The following is a 16,881-nucleotide window of genomic DNA, read 5'->3' on the forward strand; positions in this document are numbered from 1 at the left end:
CAACAGCAACAAAAAAAGGAGTCATGTGCTAAGGAAAAGAAAAAGGTGGCCTATTGCCACATCTGAAGCCCACCCCTGGAAGGGGATATGCATGGAAGCACTGGTCTGGGGGGTGTCCATGGCTAAATTCTATCACTCAATTCCACATCTCAAAGCTCTAATTAAAATGTGACAAATTTGGAGAGGTCCTCCAAAACAGATGAAGACAGCTGATGGTGCCAGGAGTCAGACCTTGTCCAATAAGATTAGTGTCATCATAAGAGGAGATTAGGACACTGACCTATAAGGAAGGAAGATCCTGTAGAGATGCTCTCAGTAGATGGTCATTTCCAAGCCACGGGGGAAAAGCCACAGGAGGAGCCAGCACTGCCTGGCACCTTGACTAACATTTTTAGCCTCCTTCATTGTAAGAAAATAAATACCCTTTATGTAAGCCACCCAATCTGTGGGATTTTATTAGGCTATATGAGTTTATTAAGCTTAAGAGACTTGGGGAGAGACAGGTGGCAGCGAGGGGCTCATCAGTTATACCTGTGTATGGACTCCCATTTCAAGAATGAACTCTGAGGCTTTATGTCACTGACATGAATGACCTATAACAGGAAGTCCTAGACTGAGAAGTGGTTTATGAATTGTGGAAGTGGTCAGCCTGCCCTAAAGTTGGGGTGCCTGTGAGGCCATCTATCAAAGACACTGCAGCAGATAGAGAAACAGCATGAAATTTACAGACAAATGCTTGCTCTAGAAGAATAATTCAATATTCATAGAAAATGGGAGAGTCCCACAGAGAACCGGTGCTCAGTTCTCACCAGTTAGTAGTATTGGATTAGACAACCCTCAGCATGCCTTCTAACGGCATGCTTCTTCTAGGGACACTGCTGAGCGTGTTGGCTGAGCATCCAACGGTTATGTAAGTGCCTTCAAGTTCATATACGAGTGCAGGCTGAGTGACAGCTGCTTAAAGTGGGCTATGGATTGGATGCGGTGCCAGTGTGTCCCCCAAAGGTTTATGTTGGAAGTCTGGTTCCTACTGTGGAAATCTTAAGAGGTGGTGGATCCTTAAGGGGCAGGGCCTAGTGGGAGGTAATTGGGTAACCGGTGGCATTGTCCTTAGAAAGGATGAATGCTGTTTATCCTTCACAGGCTCATGGAACAGGTGAGTTCTTATGAGAGTGGTCTCTTCCTCCTGTTGTCTGGCTTCCTGTCTCACTGTGTGATCAATCCCCTACACACACACACACACACACACACACACACACACACACACACACACTCACACACCCCAAGATGACATTTGCTATCATTTGATATACCCAAGGAGGCTCTTACCACAGACTAAATGTGGGGTTGTCTAATTCTGAACTTTAAGTATCCAAAGCTATAAGATCAACTCGTTCTTTACAAAATACCTGGGTTCAAGGTTCAAGTATTTTGTCACAGCATGCAATGCCAGATAACCTGGTACACTCCCCACCTTTTTTGTTACCCTAGCATGGCTAGTTCTCCCAACTGTCGCACATGTAGGTGACAGAAAGCACTCACTGGAACTTCAAGACCGACCCTATGCCCAGGCCCCTACTGGAAGCAACGTTGTTCAAAGTCCAGCCAATGGAAAAGAGAAAAGAGCGGTGTTAGGGCCAGAGCCACCTGTAGGATTAACTGTGCCCTTCTTGGCTTCCTTACCTTTCAACTTCTCTCCCATCAATCTGGCTTCCTCCCTTCCCTTTCACAGGTATCCCAAGTGAATGCCTTTCACACTAACCGCTTCCCCTACACAATATCTTGCTTCCAGGCTGACCTACTGTCACATCTGTGATACATGGGTTGAAGAAGCTGGGCAAGATCTGTGTCACTTTCATCTGTATAGTGACTAGGACACGACATGAGAAAACGCTAATGTGGAGTTACAGAGTTTGTGGTCGATTTTCAATGTTCATGCAGTGTTCAGTGCAAAAGCAGCCATCTCCAGCCATCCCCAGCCCACTCTGCTCTTTGTCCACAGCACGGAGGAACCCAGGTGAGGCTGATAACAATCACTGATCCATTAGGACTTGCCAAGAGCAGGGCGCTGGCTCTAAGTCACTGTGTTAATTACATTTAAGTAGCTATGACCATAATCCTGGAAAGAAACGACTTAGGATAGGAAGGATTTATTTTGAATCATGGTCTTAGAGGACACAGCCCATCAAGACAGGTAAGACAGAGTAGAGTTCATGGTGGAGGGAGGGCAGGTGTAGAAGAGTCTCTTCATACCATAATGGACTTAGGAAGAAGCACAATAGAGCTCATGAGACCAGAACCAGGCGCAGGTATAATCTTCAAAAGCACATCCCTAGCTGCCTACTGCCAGAGGTTCTCAAGACCCAAAGCCTGCAACATAGTACTACAAGCTACAGACAGTCAAGACATGAGCCCGTAAAGGGCATTTCATATTTAAACTATAATAGTCACTAGGATTTGAGAGTGGTTTACGAGATTCCATTAGGAACTAAGAGTAAACTAAATTCACTTCCATTCAGGATACAGCCCCACTGTCTCATCAGAGGCTCTATCTTACAACCTAACCTTGTGTGAAATCTGGGTTAGCCTAAAGAGATAGCCTTGTTTACGAAGATTAACTCTGGCATGTAAACATGGAGCCGGCTGGAAATGGACACTGAAACTGTGGGGAAATTGAGTGGTCAGTATGGAAGGAGACATGTCCTCGGGAATGACAGATCGAAGGAACATCTCACACATGTGAGCAGGACCAGCCAACGGGAGAAGGGGTGAAGAGAAGCCAAGAGTCGGCAGCAGCATGTGGCCCACCAGGAACACCAAGCTCTGCCTTATGCCACAGGCAGATGCTCCAGGATGAGCCCTTTATGTCTAAGCCTCAGATACAAAGTTAGACTCCAAGGTAACTTGGGAGAATCATTCTTTCTTGACTCTACTAAAAGGAGGAAAATAAACTATCAGTGTTTTGGGTGGGGAGGATATGTTTTTTAGAAGAGAAAAAAATACACAGCTTGCCCATGGGTGTTTATTGAAATGCTATTCATACCAGCCAAAAACTGGAAACTGGCCAAATGCCCAACAGACAAGCATGCGGAGGGTGCCAATTCATAGAAAGGGGTGCCTGGAGGCAGCCGAAACCAAAACAAAACAGGAAATTCACTCCTCTTGTGTTGAGATGGAAGCATGCACATCGCAGTATTGGGAAAAGGCCAAAGGTTATATAAATAGTTGACATTTCAAGTATTTTTTAACTCTTCCTGTCAACTTGTGACTATGAGGGAAATTTATCTTTCCACGGATGGTTATAAAAGGAGATGCTTTGAGCCACACGGCGCTGCTTTCTACTTTCTTTCTTTGGAACAAAGCCACCACGGAGTTTACCCGCTTGCTGCTGAACTTTAATGTATGTCAGCAGGGCTGGCTGTTCGCCCCCAGGATGGGTGTGGAGAATGCTTCTGAGATAAAGAGGGGATCAGGCAGCCCAGCTCAAAGCTCACCTTGCGGGCCACCCACTTGGCCCTTCAAAGCAACCGCCAATGGAACAGGGTGGGGATGGGGACAGGGTGTCCCGCTCCAGGCAGGGGATCCAGGTATGCATTCTTTGGACATTGTCATCTGACGAGCTAGGTTGTTGCTGACTCTCCTATTCCCCAGCAAGAAAGCAACCAAGAGCCTCAAAGGTCAAGCTCCCTTCCTGGAAAGGTGATCGCAAACAATAATGGTCCTGGAATTTGTCATTGCCCTAACAAAACATCTTATCCTGGGTAATGTGTGAAGAAGAGAGACCCTGACCCCCGATTCTGATGACTAGAATGTCCAAACAGCATGGGGCAATGTTTGGTGAGGGCCCCTGGTTGCAACACACATCAGATGGTATCTGACAGGAGAGAAAGGTGAGAGGGGAAGAGATCACATGAGAGAGAGGAAGTGAGAGAGCCTGAGGAGGAGAAGCTCGCTTTTTTTTTTTTTTTGGTAGCCCACTCTTCTTAAACTAATCTGCCCCCATTTATATTACTCCTTTTGTTCATTGTACTGAGAAATGCCTAACAGAAACAATTTAAGTGAGAAAAGACTTACCTCATTCATGGCTTCAGTAGGTTCGGTCCTCATGGCGGGCAATGTGTGGCAGAGCAGAAAAGCTCATATCCTGACAGTCCAGGTGGTGGAGAACGGGGATACTGATGGTCTGCTGGCTTGTCTTCCATCTGTAAGTTTCAACATGACTTCTGTGAGACCAGATCATACTAGTCCCCACCATTTACTGATGGAGGGTAGGTAGGCACACTGAGAATCACACAGACCCACACTCCATGAAGCCTGAGATACTGCCTGAAAGGGAAGTTGGAATTGCTATTTCCCCAGGCCAGAGCTCTCCCCCTTACAGTCACTCAAAGTTTTATTCTGACACTGTTGCTTGAGGTCCTCCCTAGGCTGAGCTGATGCCACACTACGCCCATCATCCTACAGAACTGTGAGCTTATAAACTTCTCTCTATAAAATTACCCAGCCTCCATTAATGGACTCACACCGTGGGGTGTGGTACAGCTTGAAACTCATGATTCCCAGTCAATAGGGCTGTTTGGGAAGATCGTGAGGTCTAGTTAATGGAGATGGGTCATGGAGAGTTTCTCCCATGCTGCTTCTGTTCTCATTCGCTGCATTCTGATCTGCCATGATGGGAAAAAGCAACAGCTACTTTACCCACAGCCGGAGCCGCTCTACCATACGTTCTCCCCAAAGAAGCACAATGTCCTCCTGACACCACAAGCCAAAACAAATCCCTTCTTCATTAAGCTGCTATGTCAGAAATGTTGTCAAACCAAAGAGAAAAATAACTAATCTAAGTAAGAGGTCAGTAGCCATGCTTGCCGCTCTGTCTGAATTACTGATCCACTATATAATATTATTGAATAATTAGGGCCACAACCACATACAATGTATAAACCCTTCAAAACAATCCCATTAGGTAAGAATTGTCCTGACAAGATTCCATCCGTGAGTCTGTAGACTTTGTTCAAGCTCAATTCCTATGAAGCAAACTCTGATTTTGGACCTATTTCTGTCTCACACCAAAGCACAAGGCCTCCCTGTGCCAGGACAAATCATGGAGCCCCAACAGGATCGTCTCCATGGTGCCCAGATGGGTTTCCTTCAAGAGTGATGGCCCTGTTGCAGAAGGTCCTAACGACTCCAAGCAGTTTATGGACACACAGAGATGATAGTTCTTAAGAGAAAGCACCTGATAATTGCTGTCTGTGCTTAATGCTCTACAGAGCCCACAGTCTCCTTGAACTCCAGACTACTCAAATGCTTGGGGTCCCTTGGTGGTCCAGAGGGTCCATGCAGTTCTCCCTGTGAGAGGACTCCAGGAGCACCTTTGTTCTGGACATCACAGTCGCCTACCCAGAATCTGGCTGCAACACCCCTGAGGTCTTGAGAGCAGTGTAAATACCTGCATCTTACCTGTCTATACAAGAAGCTTGCTCCTCGAAGTCAGCATCTCATCCATGCTTGGCAACTGAAGCTGTCAATTCCAAGGCCATTGATGCTGTGTAGTGAAGGCATTCTTTTTGGTTCCACTTTCTTCCCACTTGGCCATCTCTCACCTCCATCAAGGACCTCTATGATGTGGGGATTCAGCTTGATCTAAGGGTAAACTGAAGGAGACCATTTGTGTTCTGGATGTCAGTCACATCTCAGTGATTGGTACCTATCTTTTCTGTAAATGAATACTGATCTCCTAGCCCCATGTCCTCCAGCTAGATAAAGGCCCTCCCTGTCTTCTTTTTGTCTAGGGCTTGAATCCAGGATCTAAATGTCAGTCCAGAAATTGCTCCCCTTCTATCTGCCTGCATCCACTTGACCTACGTTATAGTTTTGAATGACACCCGGCGTCTCAAGGCCCATCTGTAGGACACTTCCCTCCTTTGGACCTTTTGAATGCACTGTTTAGTTGCATACTCACTGCCCTCTTCCTTCCATAGTGTTTTGGATGGCTCTTCAAGCTTCCTAACAAGGTCCTGTCCTCAACCTGTGGGTATCTCTGAGCTCTGACAATTCCCAACACGGCGTTCATAGTCAAACCCTCAAGTTCTCTAAAAGCAAAAAAATCAAGAGAGAGGGAGAGACAAGTTAAAGCTCTGCTCAATAATGGACTTAATATCTTCTTTCCATGACTGTCCCTTTTTCCTACCTTGGATCTAGGACACACTGTAGCACCCGAAAGTAAACAAGAACATCTTTCCTAAAGAGAGAAGGTATTAACTCTACTAAAATCTAATCACAGAATTAGGCACAAACGATACCTCATGAGGTTATGTGTTGAAAGAACTGATTATACAATAAAAATAATAAAATAGCAAGGAAGTGACAAGAGGGGCAGCTCCGAGTAGAGAAAAAAGACGGGAAGGCGCAGAGATCGTCGAATGGGTCACGGAAGCTCGGAGTTAAGTGGTCTTGAGACATCTCATTTCTCAGAGCTAAAACTGTAGCATTTACCTCACAGTGTACTGTAAGTATTAACTGAGACATGCATATAGAATCAGCGTGTACATACATGAAACATATGTCCATGAGTATGATGAGGCAGATGCTTAAAAGATGCTTGTCTGGGGAATAAAGAAGAGGAAAAAGGAGACGATGAAATTTTAAAAAAATAGAAGATGAGAAAACACAACTTTCCCTACAAAAATCTTCAATATACACTCAATGCAACTTTGATTCAGATAGGCTGTCAATCCTAAGGACCCCGGGTTACATCTACACATGAATGAAGGAGAAAGAACATACCCATGACCGTAAAGCATAACTTGCTGTGCAACTGACGTGTTCCTTGGCCAATAGAGGGCACAAGGTCCCCAAAGGATACAGACCCTCAGAGCACTGCTCTCCACCTGAGAGGACAGCTCATGTGTCTAGTCCAACTATGCTACCTTTTATCAAGCACGTTCCCGAGGGCTAGCGTCTCTATTTTGCAGATATATGAACCCTCTTCACGAGTCTACACTGTCTAACAGAAGGAGTTTCCAGTGTTAAGAATTTTGACACTGATTGTAAGGTCTCACTTTAAAAACATACTCTCCCTCACTGCCTTGCACACTGTGGAAGGTATGCTGATATTATATCCCTTGTAGCTCTGCATAACTTTTACCACTTATGTAATTTTACCCTTATTTCGGGTCCTTCTATTAGCCCTGAAACTTATGTTATTAAAACCATGAAATGCACTGGATGGAAATATATTTCATTAAGCAAAGTTTGTATGACATTAGTGGTTAATTAACTTGTAATTGAAATAAGGGGCTGGGTTTTTCTTTTGAGGCTAAAAAGGACCTCACATTTTAGAGGCACATCTAAGCAGAACCCAGAGTTTATAATTGCATGCTAGCCTTCACATTCTAACCCCATGTATAATTTCATTAGAACATTACCTTTAATGAAGATGGGGCCCTGGATTTTTATGGCTGTAAGAGCCATACATGTTTGTTTGGATCCTTCTGCTTGTCTCTGAGCCTTCTTTCCTGCTGTATCAAAGTGTAAAATGCCGTATGCTCTCAACTTACCTTCCTACATGCAGGGATATAGGCTAGGACCTTGTTCCAGACAAGATGTAAGATGAAATTTCCTAGAGGCTTCCAGCATGAGCAGAGGAGAAATGTCCCCTTGGTCCCTTGGACACAGTCACTAGAGTAACTGACTTTCTGGAGCCATGTCTGTATTACTGGGGACAAGTATTAAGGAGAAGTCAGCACCCTGAAGTTGATCAGGCAAAACTGGAAGTGCCTGGGATTTGGACTGGGAAGCCTTGTGGTCCAAATTGTGCAAACGGATGCTCAGTTTTCCAGCTTGGCTGGAGATGTCTCGTGGGGCACCAGCCCTACCCCAGACTCTACCATTGTTCCAGAGTGAGATCTTCCTACAGTGGCCTGGCCCATGAACTCTCCTTGTACTCTTTCCCCATCTGCATCCAGTCTTGCACTGGCTGCCCCGTGGTCTCTGTGACATCTACCATGCCGTGAAGACTCAAAGGGACACATATCTGTGATCTCCATTTTTACATGGAAAAATCAACCTCAAAAAACACAGAACTCGATGGGATCCCTCAGTGGCATCCTTAGAACCTTGCCCCAAAGACACACAGCCTGCGTCCCAGCTGACCGAGCCTAGGTCCTGCTTGCTGCCTGGCCCCTGTGGCAGGGCCACTGACCTCCAGCTGAAAGGTTCCAAGCTCTTCCTTAAAGCAGGTTGGTGTGTATATGCATGCTCCTCTGTGACTTGATGTGTGAGTGAACTTACCTCAGCCACCACGCTCCAGACCACTGTTGCCATGTGAGAATGCTGTCTATCCCTTTCATAGTACACCGTTGTCCTTACCGATCAGTGTCTCAGCTATTCTTCTTGATCTGTAGAGAAGTCGATGGAGTTTTCTAAAAAAAAAAAAAAAAAAAAAAAAAAAAAAAAAAAAACACCTGGCGTCATCTAACCCCTTCAAGACAATCATCAAAAAGCAAAGTCAAATCGGATAATAATGTAAATGTAAGAGCTGAAACTACAGAACTTCAAAAAAGAAACATAGAAGAATACCGGTTTTGGTATCAAGTGAAGCCAGAATTTCTTAAACAGGACTCAAAACGCCACAAGCCATGAACAATAAACTGATGGCTTATCTTCCAAAAACTTCGCTTTGATGCTTGAAATGGTGGGGGAGTCCAGAGAGAGAGAGAGAGAGAGAGAGAGAATAAGCAAAGCATGCACTCATATTAAAGAAACTTTAAAACTTAGTAATATGAAAACAACCCAAAAGAAACATGATTTGAACAGAAGCTTCACAAAATAATAGACAGACAGCAAGTAAGCACAGGAGAAAGTGCTTAACTTATTAACTATGAGGAAAATGCAAATTTAAATCAGGAAAGATACACCACTGCGCACTAATATGGATGACTACAACTGAGGACACTGCCGGGCACGTCTGGAGTAACTGGGATGGTCAGGACTTTGGGTGCAAATGCAAATGGTGTGATTACTCTGAACATAATTTGGCAGTTTCTGATAAAGCATACCACGGCTTTACCTAGTCGTTTACCCAAGGGAAACTTTATGAAAGTTTTGTGGAAACTTGTGTTCCCACAAAGAGCGTCTCACAAGGAAGTCTAGCCGTTTTATCCATAACTGTCTAAAACTGAGGCCGACCCAAATTTCTCCTCACCAACAAGGAGTGACCAAATGGACGTACACCCAGACCGTGGAAGCCTAATCCGCACTGACAAGGAACGAGGTAGAAATCTGGGAAACGACACAGGTGAGGTACACTGTTACCTTCCGTGCTGTTCCATACATTCCAACAGCACAACCACAAGGTCAGAAAGCAGGTGGGTGGTTGACTGATGTGGGGCCCAGGGGGTGGGGTAAGGTGGGGGTTGACTGCAAGGGTCGGATATGAAGCAACCTTTCGGGGTCAATACTGCCCAGTATCTTTACTGGTTACACAACTGTGTACCATTCTAAACTCAACAACACGTACTTTTTTTTTCTTTACAAAGAGTAAATTTTCCTGTTAGCAAACTGTTTCAATAGGTGAAACTCCCAAGAAATATTTTTTTTTTTAGTGAGGCCATTTTGCTTTGAAAAGTACTTCTTATTCTAGCTATTCAAAAAAAGGAAAGCTTATATTAAGATATTAGAAAACAAAATTATAAAGGCAGTCCAAAGAACATCATACTATCCCAAGCCTAGAAGACGAGAATTACAGGCTCTATTTGGGTCTACCGAGCCCTACTCTGTGGTCCTCACTCGGTGTCCTTTGTCCTGACCCCTATCAATGCTTCTAATTCATAATCCCAGGTGGAGCACCTGATTGTTTAGCTCATCACTCTGCCTGCTGGCTAAGCTGCCTAGGAAATGGACCCCTTGGTCCAGGCGTTATCCTGATCTGCCGGAGATCAAGAAAACCAGGATTGCTGGGCAAAGTCCATAACACACATTATCTTCTAGTGTCCTTGGGTTAAAGGCAAATGCCTGAACCTGATGAGTAAGGTATTCCTGACCCCTCCAGCCTCAATTCTCCTGACTCAGCCTCACCCTCCCACCCTCCAGCTGCAGCTCCCACATTCTCCGACCAAATGTAACTATTGAGTCCTTCTCCTCCAAGAAGCTAAGATTTCTCTCGGCAGGGAGACATGCTTCTCCCTGGACCCAAAAGACCTTTTCGGTTTCCTCTTTACCTCACCTTCCATGTTTGAGATTCTAGGACTCTATGGGGTCACTGCCACAGCCAGAAAAACTCTGAATGCCACCAGATCATTCTTCTGTAGACGCTGGGGAAAGCTTTAACTCTGGCTTAAATGCTTCAGAGAGCTGACATGTTTGGACTACTCATGTGCAAGTATACATGGTAGGCTAAAAATGCAGATCAGGCTGAGCCTTGAGATTCATGTCTGTAACCTCAGCACTCCACAGGAGGATCCTGAAAAAGGACCAACCCATGAAGGTTACTGCTGTGCCACCTGGATGGATGTAGGAACCAGTCTTGTAAACAGTTTCCTAGGTCCTGGGGCAGGCTTTATGTGAGAATTTGTGAGCCTGCGTTTTTTAGCACTTTAGAAAAGCAATGGAAGGATTTTTTTTTTCAAAAAAAATGTTGTTCTGGTTTGGTTTTTTGGTTTTGGGTTCATGGCTTCAAAAGATTCTATCCGTTACGACAGGGAAGGCATACAAGCTCCTATCATGGTGGTCAGAAGCGGAAAAAAAAAAAAAAGGACGGAGTGAGAAGCTGATATTACCTTTAAAGTCCTCTTTCAAGAGACCTACTTGTGAATTCATCCAGGTTCTACCTCCTGGGTGTCCACCACCTTCTGAAAGGGCACCACTGTTGAAGATCCGTGCTCAGTATCGGCACCTACAAGAAGGAGAAGACTGTGAGTGGCATTTCATATACAAATCATAACATACTGTGATTTCATTCCGACTGCAGATCACTCGCTGACCCACCAGGGTGTTCTGTTGGACTGTCCTCAGACTGGCTGGTCTCTGGTTTCCAGCTCTGCCTTCTAAGCTATGCCAGAATGCACCATGTGCAGTGGGGACGGAGCGGCATGACTAGCATCTGTCAGGATGCCATTTGCCCTCCACACTTTCCCTCTGCCAAAGCTACTGGCAACATTTGAGACGATGCCTGGGGCTGAGAGATCACTCCGTTACTCCATTCATTTACACTATGGAGACATTCATTTGCCTCTTATTTTCCCAATGACTTGTTCCACTTAGTGCCCTCTTTGGGCCAGGGCACCCCCCCCCACACACACACACACACACCTCGTGCCGGCAGAACACTAGCAAAAGGTACATAGTTACCACTGACACTATTCCTACAATCAGCAAGGGAGACAGATGTTAATCAATTCATTACTAATTTAAAATTAGAGTCTATCAGATTCTCTACTTTCAGCTGAATGAGCCTCCTGAAGCTCATGTTTGGATAACAGAATTCCTCACTACCAGGGAATCCTGTTTCCTGCCTCGACACCCAAGTCTAGTTCACATATTACCCCTTTGGGAGGTTTGTGAGCCACAAAGCCACCCTGTCCTGCCCCAGGAGGCTGGGTTCTCCAGGCTCATTTGGAGACTGCATAGCCTCACAACATGTGCGTCTGCCATCATTCTGTGAGGGAAAATGTGGGCAGGGAATATTAGGAGTCTGGAGATGAGAAGGTACTAATGTAGTCTGCCTACAGAATTGGCCAGGACTTCCCCCACGGGGGGCTTAACTCTAGCCCCAGGAGCACAGTAAGGCCATAACCGTGGTTCAGAAAGGTGCTTTGTGTGTCCTGCCTGCTGAGGTCTACGGGGAGCCAGGAAATGTGGGAATGAGGGCCTGTCCAGGCTCCGACACCAACAAGAAAATGCTTGATATTTATCGACATACCGTTCTAGTGAGTGGTAATGCCTGAAAACACACATGTTTAGGGACAAAGAAATTCAACTTTTTGCCTAGATCATTGCACTGGTCTTGTAAGGAAAAAAGAATGCTCTAAGTTACCAGAAAAACGGACAAAACTAGAATATGAGCCTAGATTAGCTACATGTTTCTTATCAATATAAATCTCTGAATTTCAGAAAAGTATGGTGGTTATATAAGACAAAAATCTCGATTCTTGGGAAGGCTACATCAATGTACAGAGGGCTGAAGGGTTCATGGTGTTTGGAACTTTCCAACAAATCGATTCAGGAAAAAAAAAAAAGTATTGCGAAAGCATGTAGAAACTTTCAAACATCTGTAAAAGTTCTATGACCGCAGGCTTTGTGTCTGGTGCAGTATGGATCACTTATGAGAGCCCGCAGGAAAACTGCAAAGTTTGAGGCAAATCAACTCGGGAGAAGTTAGCCCGGTTTCCTCTGCTTCGGTTTGCTTTTGAATCCTTTGTCTACAAAAGAGTTCTTGTGTTCCTTTCCCCAGGAATCTAAGATTTATTCACATTGTTTTCTCTGGATGTTGTGGGTTTTTGAGTTTGGACCAAGGGCCAGAAACAAGACTGAGTGTTCAGTTATAGGAAAGGAAAAACTTTTCATTGATTACATCAGTCTGAGGTCGGAAAAACCACTGTTAGAAGCCGGAGGTACAAACACCGAACACGGTGCTCAAAAAGAGCTTGGGACAATGCACACAACTTTCAAATCCTTGCCCCGTGCTCACTCCCAACGCCTCAACTTTCTTTCTGGAAGTTAACTTCTTAGAGATTTAGTCTCTTTATTCTCTACAGTTGTTTCAGGAACAACCTCAGAGGCCGGAGTGAGGGAGAGAAGTAGGAGAACTCATGAATGTTTCACACCACGTGTCTTCTCAACGACGGTGATTTACGGTTGGAGCTGCTTTTACAACGCCAAGACCCAAGAAAAAGGTGTAATTATTGGTACCCTATCTGTACTAAAAAAGCGACATAACACACACATTAAGAATTATTTCGAAGGGGCTGATTCACATTAACCCCGATGCCTTTTCAGCGGTCACTTTAGAAACCGGGTATGGCCGTCTAGGCATTACTTTCAGGCGGGCCCCCACTTTAGAGGTAAAGGACACGAGGCTGGCTCGGCGGCCTCAAGAAAACAATGAAGGGCCTCTCAGGCTTCCCTCCTTCGACTACTCACACGCAGCTGGCGAAACTGAGGCTGAGAAAGGTGAGGCTCGGACCCGACCCGCCGTGAGCAAGCCCGAGTTTCCTTGTCCGGGACCGGGACTGCCCACGACGGTGTCGGGCGGCCGCAGCCCAGGAAGAATTGGAACTGTGCGGTTGGGGAGTACTTTCTGAGTTTCGAACAATTCGCTTACGAATGGCCCTTCGGGACAGGTCCGGTTGGTCTTCCGCCGGCGCGGCCGCGCACCGGGGCGGTGGCGTGGCGCCGGGGGGTCCCGCGGCCCGGGAGCATGGTGGGCGCGCGCTGGCCAGGGCGGGAGCATCGTGCCACGCCAGCCTCGCGGTCGCTGGGCCCGCGCCCCCCGCGCCACGCCCTGCGCCCAGGCCGCGGCTCCTCCCGCGCTGGCGGCCGCCGAGCGGTCCGGGCGGCGGCGGGAGGAGGAGCAGGAAAAGCGGCCGGGGGAGGAGGCGGAGGCGGAGGCGGCGGCGGAGGCGGGGAGGGCGGGCGGGGCCCGAAGAGTTTAAAGCCCATCGAGGGGGTGGGGAGGCCGGTAGGCGGCAGGAAGGGAAGGGAGCTGCGTCTAGTGGCGGGGGGGATTCGCGTTCCGACACCCACGGGAGCACGAAGTTTCCTCGCACCCTCACGCGCACAGCGACCGGGACCGTCCAGTGTCCGTCTTTGCCCTCGGGTACCTGTAGAGGATCGTGCTGAGTGTGGCCGGCGGCCACGCGGAGGCAACGAGGCTCAACTCAGCAGGTAGGAGTTGGGCGGGGAGCGGCCGCAAGTTACTTTGTGGTCCGCGCCTCGCGGGGCCCGGCGGCCGGGCGGGTCCCCGCGCGCGCCGTCATTGTCTGCGCTCGGGCCGGCCGCGGCCGGGACGCGGGGGGCCCCGCGAGGCGCGGGCGGCCGTGCGGGCGGGCGGAAGGGCGTCGCCTCGGGGCTGGGGGCTGCGGCGCCCCAGGCCCGCGGCGAGGCGGCGTGGGATGGCGGGACGGGACGGGACGGCGGGTGCATGGTTGGGGCGCCCCACGGGGCGCTCCCCTGCGCTCCAGACCCTAGGGGGAGGTGCGGGGCCCCAGTAGCGCATTCTTGAACCGTCTTGTCAGACGGCGGTGACTCGGGGGGCTGGGGCGGGGGCTGCGGTCAAGGCCGCGCTTCGAGGGCCGCCCGCTCCCGGGGGCCACCGCCCTGGAGGGTGGGCGCCCAGGCGCCGCTGGAGCTGCGGGTGCTCCTGCTGCGCCTCGGGCCTCGCCGCGCGCGCCAGGCGGGCCGGGCAGCGGTGCCAGACACTCCCAAGTCCCAAGCGAGCGCGGCCGCGCCGCGGACCGAGGATCTTTCCCTCCCCCCCCCCCCCACCTTTCTTTCTTTGGTTCTGTTAGTGGCCCCGCTACCCGTCGCTGGGGCCTAACACCAAGTTTGAGGGCTCGCGAACTAGCAGCCCGCCAGCGGTGGAAACGTGATAAGAGCGGTACCGTTTGCAGAAGGAAATTTCTGATGCAACTCTCCGCCTTTGCTGATTGCCTCTCCAAACGCCTGCCTGGCGACGGCCTGCAGCATGTGCGTTATGGAAATTAGGGTATTCTTTACTTTTTAAGTTGTATTTGTCTTTTCTGGAAATTGGAAGAACACCCGCGAACTTCTTTTTCGTGTTCTTTGACCGAAACTGGAGAGCCACAGGTGATTTTTACAAGGCCCTCTTTCTTTAGGATGTTTTTGAAAAACTCTTTTCTTGTAACTGTTTCATTCAAGAGATGCAAAGAAAAAGTCCAAAACAAGTAGCATTCGTGAGTAAATATGTGTTATTGCACAACTTTCTCTTTGCGGCCGTTTAAAAGGCCAGGCCCAAAAGACTTTGTTTCAGAAAATGCTGATTCAGCCATTTGGAGCCCCTGAGTTTTAGAAATGGTGCTCAGTTTAATGTTCCGCTCTGCCTTACCAGAACTCCAGTCGCTAGCTCCCCAGTGGCACAGACTAGGACTACACTTTAGTGAGGTTCTTTTTTTTTTTTACAGAAGTGGACCTCAAGTTCTGGATTTCTGCAGCAGAGGGAATTGTGTAAGGCGATGGATAAAGAGTCCTGAGGGTTTTTTTTTCCCTCTCCCACCAGGAGCGCTTCTATCAAATGTGCTCCCAGGAATGACTCTTAACTACCAAATTTTTTGTGTTTAAAAAAAATCAAAACTTTAGGATTACTGAACATACTTTTTTTTGAGGTTTACTAGGAACTTTTGAAAACGTGCTGCCCAGGCTAGTCCCCACATTACAAAGAGGGAATTTGAGGACAGACAGAGTTACAGCCCAGCAGGCATTGCAGTAACTGAGAAGTGTAGCCACTGATACTTAGGTAGCATTTCGCAGTTTACAAGGCACTTTGAAAAGCCCTGTTGCTTTTTATCCACTTCGTAGCCCCCACGGTCCCCATTTTACAGGTCTGGAAACCAAGGCTCAGGAGGTTAACTGGTATGCCTGAGGCCATGCCAGCTAACAAAGGACAAAGCTCTGGGAGACCTCCTGAGCTTTACACGTCTGCAAAAGCACGTCCACTCTGGAAGAAATGGTGTGGAGGAGGGACGCACGCACGCGCGCCCGCCTGCGCGCCCGCGCGCGCCCGCCCGCCACACAGCTCAGCAAATGGAGGCTGGGGCCTAGTTTCTTAGTCCAGTTGTTTCAAGCCTTCCAAGATTAATGCCACGTAGACCAAGCAATTATCACTCTTTATTTTTTACATTTGCATACTCATTTATTTTGAGAAGAAACTTCAATGTTCATGAAATGATGAGTTTGATATGGTAACTGTTCATTATAATTAAAATTTTTTTTTAAAAAAAGTTGTGTACCACCTAACTCACTTATTGCACATTGCTTATGGCCTGTATTGCTTTTGAGACTGTATTGGGTTGGTCAAAGTGGATTTTGTTGGTGGACCAGGAAACCAGAAAGCAGGGCAGATTTTTGGTGGCTAATTGTCTAGGACTTTGTATGGCGGTTACTGCTATGGTTGGAAGCCAGAGCAGCTGTCCCTGTCCAGTTGGCCCCCACTAGGCAACAAGAACAAAGTCAGAACCAAAGATCCAGCTCAAAACTTGGGACATTACTGAACCCGCTGGGTCAGACTTGGCAGTGTTTGGAAGGCAAACTTTGCTTGAACCAAGACGCCATGTGCCTTTAGCTCATTTAAGAGCTGTACAAATTCTTGATTGGTATATCTTTCTTAAAAAAACTAATATTTTATATATGGCATAATTTAGAGAACCTATTTGCTTAAAATTTGTTCAGCATGTAATTGTGAGAAACTACAGGATAGTAGTGTGTTTTCTCAACTATGAGCACGCGGGGTGAGATTGTCCATCTATGAAGACTTAGCCCTAACTGCCGGAGATTTCAGTCCTGGCTCCTTCATGGGAGGGAAGCTTGTACATAATCCAGTGTCTGTTTCTCAGTCCGTTAAAACAACATGGAGGACAGGCAGGCGAAGCAGCTCAGTGGAGAGCCATCATGGAGGCCTTGGCTTTAACTCGAGCACCAAATCCTCCTCCCTGCAGAAATTCCCCTCACAAAAACCTACATCAATATGGAGCTGTTGGGGAGGAGAAAAATCTGACTTGCTTTTCATTTAGATAGTTGGTCACATGTTCAAATTTAAACAAATCTTTTCCGTTAGTGAAACTGCTCTTGATTTTTTTTTGGGGGGGGGTCTTTTTTTTTCTTTTTCTTTTTTTTTCTTTTTTCTTTTTTCTTCTTTTTTTCTTGATG

At 47.3% G+C, this 16,881-nt stretch overlaps 1 protein-coding gene and 1 long non-coding RNA gene across 4 annotated transcripts in view; one reads left to right on the forward strand and one right to left on the reverse strand.

Annotated features, from left to right (window-relative positions):
- LOC119088637 overlaps positions 1 to 10,891 on the reverse strand; it is a 43,025-nt gene extending 32,134 nt beyond the window's left edge. For all 3 annotated transcript variants that reach the window (XR_005092318.1, XR_005092317.1, XR_005092319.1), the window contains exons 1-6: positions 10,779 to 10,891; positions 8,293 to 8,423; positions 6,554 to 6,605; positions 5,963 to 6,092; positions 5,461 to 5,654; positions 4,075 to 4,202 (exon numbers count right to left, since the gene is read on the reverse strand). This is a non-coding gene — a long non-coding RNA (uncharacterized LOC119088637). The remainder of the gene's footprint in view (positions 1 to 4,074; positions 4,203 to 5,460; positions 5,655 to 5,962; positions 6,093 to 6,553; positions 6,606 to 8,292; positions 8,424 to 10,778) is intronic.
- Positions 10,892 to 13,684: 2,793 nt separating this feature from the next.
- The window catches only part of Grb10 (growth factor receptor bound protein 10), a 104,043-nt gene continuing 100,846 nt past the window's right edge, over positions 13,685 to 16,881 (forward strand). The window contains exon 1 of the mRNA XM_028882958.2: positions 13,685 to 13,884. The gene's annotated coding sequence lies outside the window, so the exon portion shown is untranslated. The remainder of the gene's footprint in view (positions 13,885 to 16,881) is intronic.

Source organism: Peromyscus leucopus, chromosome 10 (assembly GCF_004664715.2).
Source record: "Peromyscus leucopus breed LL Stock chromosome 10, UCI_PerLeu_2.1, whole genome shotgun sequence".
Lineage (NCBI taxonomy): Eukaryota > Metazoa > Chordata > Mammalia > Rodentia > Cricetidae > Peromyscus > Peromyscus leucopus.